The sequence below is a fragment of the Castor canadensis genome, chromosome 2, assembly GCF_047511655.1.
Source record: "Castor canadensis chromosome 2, mCasCan1.hap1v2, whole genome shotgun sequence".
In the NCBI taxonomy this organism is placed as follows: domain Eukaryota; kingdom Metazoa; phylum Chordata; class Mammalia; order Rodentia; family Castoridae; genus Castor; species Castor canadensis.
The window spans coordinates 116,163,903-116,169,279 of NC_133387.1; the positions used below are offsets into that span (position 1 = coordinate 116,163,903).

At 41.1% G+C, this 5,377-nt stretch overlaps 1 pseudogene; it reads left to right on the forward strand.

Annotated features, from left to right (window-relative positions):
* The first annotated feature begins 763 nt into the window (after positions 1-763).
* On the forward strand, positions 764-1,879 carry LOC109674132 (kunitz-type protease inhibitor 2-like; annotated as a pseudogene).
* Positions 1,880-5,377: the final 3,498 nt, after the last annotated feature.

Genomic DNA, 5,377 nt, shown 5'->3' on the forward strand with positions numbered 1-5,377 from the left:
TGTTCAACAATGAACAGACTGAGAAAGAAATCAAGGAAACAATCCCATTTACAATAGCCTAAAAAAATAAAGTAACTTGGAATAAATTTAATGAAGAAAATCGAAGACCTTTTCAATGAAAACTATAAAGCACTGTAGAGAAAAGTTGAAGAAGACATAAGAAGATGAAAAGATCTCCCATGCTCTTAGAATGGTAGAATCAACATGATGAAAATGGTCATGCTACCAAAAGCAATGTCATGTTCCGTATCAAAATCCCAATGACATTTTTCACAAAGATAGAAAAATCAATCCTATAATACATATGGAAACACAGAATACCTTGACTAGTCAAAGCAATTTGAGCAAAAAGTCCAAGTCCAAGTCCAAGTCCCTTGGAGGGATGACAATTCCTGAGTTCAAACTACACTACAGAGCCATAACAATAAAAACAGCATGATATTGGCACAAAAATAGATATGAAGACCAATGGATTAGACTAGAAGGGCAGGAGGGGTGGGTTGGGAAGTCTTCCAGGATCCAGGAGCTAGAGGTACATGAGGACCATAGAGTGGAGTGTTGTGCGCAGGTAAGGCACAGTGTGTGCTCAGCAAGTCTGGAAAAGAGGCTTTCAGAGAGTCAGGAGCTTTGCGGACCCTCACCAGGCTCCTCACCTGAGCTCAAGGGCCTCCACATGCATGCACAACATAGCGAGACCACTCCTACCCCCCCCAAAGCCCCACAAAAGGCTGGTGGCTTCAACTTGTTGGCAAGCATCCCGGCCATGGTGCAGCTGTGCAGACCACCGTAGGGCCTTGCACTCCTCATCCTGCTGGCATCACTGCTCCTCTCCCGGCCAAGTTGGTGGATGCAGAACCAAGCATCCATGACTTCTGCCTAGTCTCAAAGATGGTGGGGAAATGCTGGGCCTCCTTCCCCAAATGGTGGTGTAGCAGGAAAGGAGGGGGGGGCGGCGAACAAGAAAGAAACAGACAGACTGTGTTCTGATCACCAGACAGGGGGAGGGAATGGCAAAGCAGAGAGATAAAACTTAAAGAATTGAAACATGAAGGTCACATAGCACTGGGAAAATGAAATAGCCAATGAAGTCACATGCAGCCATATGTGGGTTAAGCTTTGCTTTTTGCTTCTGTAACCTGCTTGCAAGGGTATATAAGGTGAGACCCCCTTTGTTCTTGGGGCTCAGCCTTTAGACACAAGTCTGCTGGGTCTAGGCTGGCACAATAAACATTGATTCCTGCTAATTTGCCTCAGAGACTCAGCTTATAATTTCCTGCAACAGTGGTACAATGCCACCATCCGGTCCTGCCATCCATTTATGTATGGCGGCTGTGAAGGAAATTACAATAATTACCTGAGCAAGGAGTCGTGTTTTCAGAAATGTGCTGGCTTCACAGAGAATGCTGTCGATGATCTGGGCTCCAGCAGGGAAGGAGCAGATTCTTCTGTTCCAAGTGTTCCCAGAAGTCAGGATTCTTATGACTTCTCCAGCAATGTCTTCAACTATGAAGAATACTGCTCTGCCCAGGCTGTCACTGGGCCTTGCCCTGCGGCCTTCCCCGGCTGGTACTTTGATGCTGAGAAGAACTCCTGTAATATGTTCATCTGTGGTGGTTGCTGGGGCAACAAGAACAGCTACTCCTCCCAGGAGATGTGCATGAAGCACTGCTCTGGGAAGCAGATGTATCCTGCCTTGTCCCCTGGCACCAAAGCAGTGGTCCTGGTTGGGTTGTTCATGATGGTCCTGATCTTTCTCCTGGGAGCCTCTGTGGTGTGCTTGATCTGGATGGCATGGAGGAAGCAGGAGAATGCCCTCTGCACTGTCTGGAGCTCTGCAGACGACAAGGAGCATCTGGTGATGAACACATACATCATGTGAAGGTCTTGCCACCAGGGGACCAGAGGAGGGAAGGAAGAACGTGTGCTTTTTCAAAATAGAGTGATTGCTTGCATCCATGAGATTATTAGGGCTTTAGTCTGTGTGACACAGGCAGGTTAGGAGGTTGGCACTTGCTGGTTCTGGCTGGGTTTGCTTTGGACACCTGAGTGGTGCTTTCTTTGTTTCTTTCTGTCCTCCAGGACTAGTCTCTCTGGCTCATATGGAATCCCATTGCCTCCTTTCTCCTCACAGCACTCATTTAATGATTTCCTTTGTTTGTTTGATTGATTCATGCTTTTTTTAAAAGTAGAAACAGAAAATTTTTTATTGTGATTCTAAAAGAAAAAAAGCTATAAGTTTAATTAAAAGGGCCTTCTCTTTAAAAGAGAAAAAAGACCCAGACATTAAACCCATGCAGCTACAGTTAACTGATCTTTGACAGATGAGCCCAAAACACAAGAGAAAGGACAGCCTCTTTAACAAATGTTACTGGGAAAACTGGATATGCACATGTAGAAGACTGAAACTAGATCCCTGTTTTTCACCCTGCACCAGTATCAACTCTAAGTGGATCAAGGACCTTAATATAAAGCCTGAAACTTTGAAACAACTACAGGAAGTAGTAAGAAACACACCGGAACTGATAGGCATAGGGATCGATTTCCTAAATAGAGCTCAATAATCTCAATATCTAAGACAAAAAAAAATGAGCAAATGGGACTGCATCAAACTAAAACACTTCTGCACAGCAAAAGAAACAGTCATGGATTTAAGAGACTTCCTACAGAATGGGAGAAAACCTATGGCAGCAATTCATCCGATAAGGGACTAATATCCAGAATCTACAAGGAACTCAAAAACTCAACCCACAAAGAATCAACACCCCAGTGAAGAAATGGGCACATAAATTGAATTGTGAATTTTTAAAGAAAGAGGTACAACCACTCTGGAAAAAAATTTGGAAGCTACTTAAAAAGCTAAATGTTGATCTACTATATGATCCAGCAATACCAGTCTTGGGGATATACCCAAAAGACTGTGACACAGGTTACTCCAGAGGCACCTGCACACCCATGTTTATTGAGGCACTATTCACAATAGCCAAGTTATGGAAACAGCCAAGATGTCCCACTACTGATGAATGGATTAAGAAAATGTATTTATACACAATGGAATTTTATGCAGCCATGAAGAAGAATGAAATATTATCATTTGCTGGTAAATGGATAGAATTGGAGAACATCATTCTGAGTCAGGTTAGCCTGGCCCAAAAGACCAAAAATCGTATGTCCTCCCTCATATGCGGACATTAGATCAAGAGCAAACACAAGGGGATTGGACTTTGATCACATGATAAAGTGAGAGCACACAAGGGAGGTGTGAGGATAGGTAAGACATCTGAAAAATTAGCTAGCATTTGTTGCCCTCAACGCAGAGAAACTAAAGCAGATACTTTAAAGCAACTGAGGCCAATAGGAGAAGGGGACCAGGAACTAGAGAAAAGGTTAGATCAAAAAGAATCAGCCTAGAAGGTAACACACATGCACAGGAAATAAATGTGTGTCAACTTCCTGTATAGCTATCCTTATCTCAACTAGCAAAAACCCTTGTTCCTTCCTATTATTGCTTATACTCTCTCTACAACAAAATTAGAGATAAGTGCAAAATAGTTTCTGCTGGGTATCGAGGGGATGGGGGGAGAGGGAGGTGGTGGGGGGCAAAGGAGGGGGTGGCAGGAGGGGGGAGAAATGACCCAAACATTGTATGCACATATGAAAAAAAGAAAAGAAAAGAAAAGAAGAGTTTAAAAAAAAAGTAGGAGGTACAAGTGACCAATAAATATATGAAGAAGTGTTCAAATTCCCTGGTTGTAAAAGAGGTGCAAATCAAAACTCCACCAAGATTTCATCTCACTCCATTTAAAATGGCCATCTCAAGGGCAAAAACAACAAATGCTGGCAAAGATGCAGTGAAACAGGAACGCTTATACACTGTTGGTGGGAAAGCAAATTAGTACAATGATTGTGAAAAGCAGTATGGAGATACTTCAAAAAACTAAAGATAGAATTGCCATATGATCCAGTGATTCTGCTCCTCAGCATCTACCCAAGGGAACCTAAGTCAGGATGCAATAGAGACAATTGTACACTGATGTTCATTGCTGCACTATTCACAATAACCAAGCTATAGAAACAACACAGATGCCCTACAACTGATGAATGGATCAAGAAAATGTGGTATATATACACAATGGAGTTTTACTCAGCCATAAGGAATAACAACACCATGTAGTTTGAAAATAAATGTATGCAGTTTGAGGACATCATGTTAAGTGAAGTAAGTCAGGCTCAAAGAGACAAAGGCTGCATATTTTCTCTCATACTTGGAGATGTATCCAAATGATAAATATATACACAAAAACATGCATGATCATATACAAATTTTGTAACATGTTTGTAATAGTGGAACTATTCTATGGAACTTGGGGAAGGAAGGAAAGGAAAAGATAATGATAGAGTATCATTGTGTAAAATTTAACATCTGTGAAGGTAGTGGATATTGAAAGCTGTTGAAAAATGCAGGATGGGAAGTAAAGGGGTAAATGAGAATAAGGGCAGGGGTTGAACAGACCAAAGTAAAGTATACTTACGGTAGGGATACATTTAGAAACCCCTTTGAACATCAGCTCAGTTATTAATAACAAAAGACAGGACTTTAAAACAGATGCAGTGTACTTGTGGGAGGGGATAAGGTAAATGAAGGAGATTAAGGTGAGGGAATATGGTTGATGGGCTTCATGTACTTATATGAAATAGAACAAAGAAACCTCTTGCCATAGTCTTAAGTGGGGAAGGTAAGGTCAAGGGGAAGAGATGGAGGGGGTGACCTAAGCAATATACAATATAATCCTATTTGAAATTGTCACAGTGAATCCCTCCTGTTCAATAAATATATTCTAATAAAAAATAATGGTGAAAAAAAAAGAAAATGTCCAATGAAAAAATAAATACATATATACTTGCGATGCATCTTTGTTTTGAATCAAGAGAGCTCAATCTGTACATTTGTGTGCTTTCTTGGTTTCAGGATTCTCCATGGATAAAAAATTGAGGAGAACTACTAAGAGCTTCTGTGTGGTAAGGAGAGCGATAGCCTGTTGCTTGGTAGGAAGTTAAATTTTAAGAAACTATAAAAGCAAAAGTGACATGTCACAGAAATCCGGATCCACTCTGAGGTGGTACTCAGAGGCACAGTGACCCATGACCACCTTAGGACTGTTAATGCCTAAATTTGACAATTTAAAGTTCTATGATTAAGTATCATGTCATGGGAGGGAGAGGGAGGGGGGAAGGGAGAGGTGGCCCAAACAGTGTATACACATGTAAAAACAATAAAATTTTTAAAAAATTAACAAAGAAGAGTTTTCTGAAAAAATAAATAGATATATTACATTTAAACAAGTCTCCTAAAATAAACAAAGACTTTCAATGTTCTTTT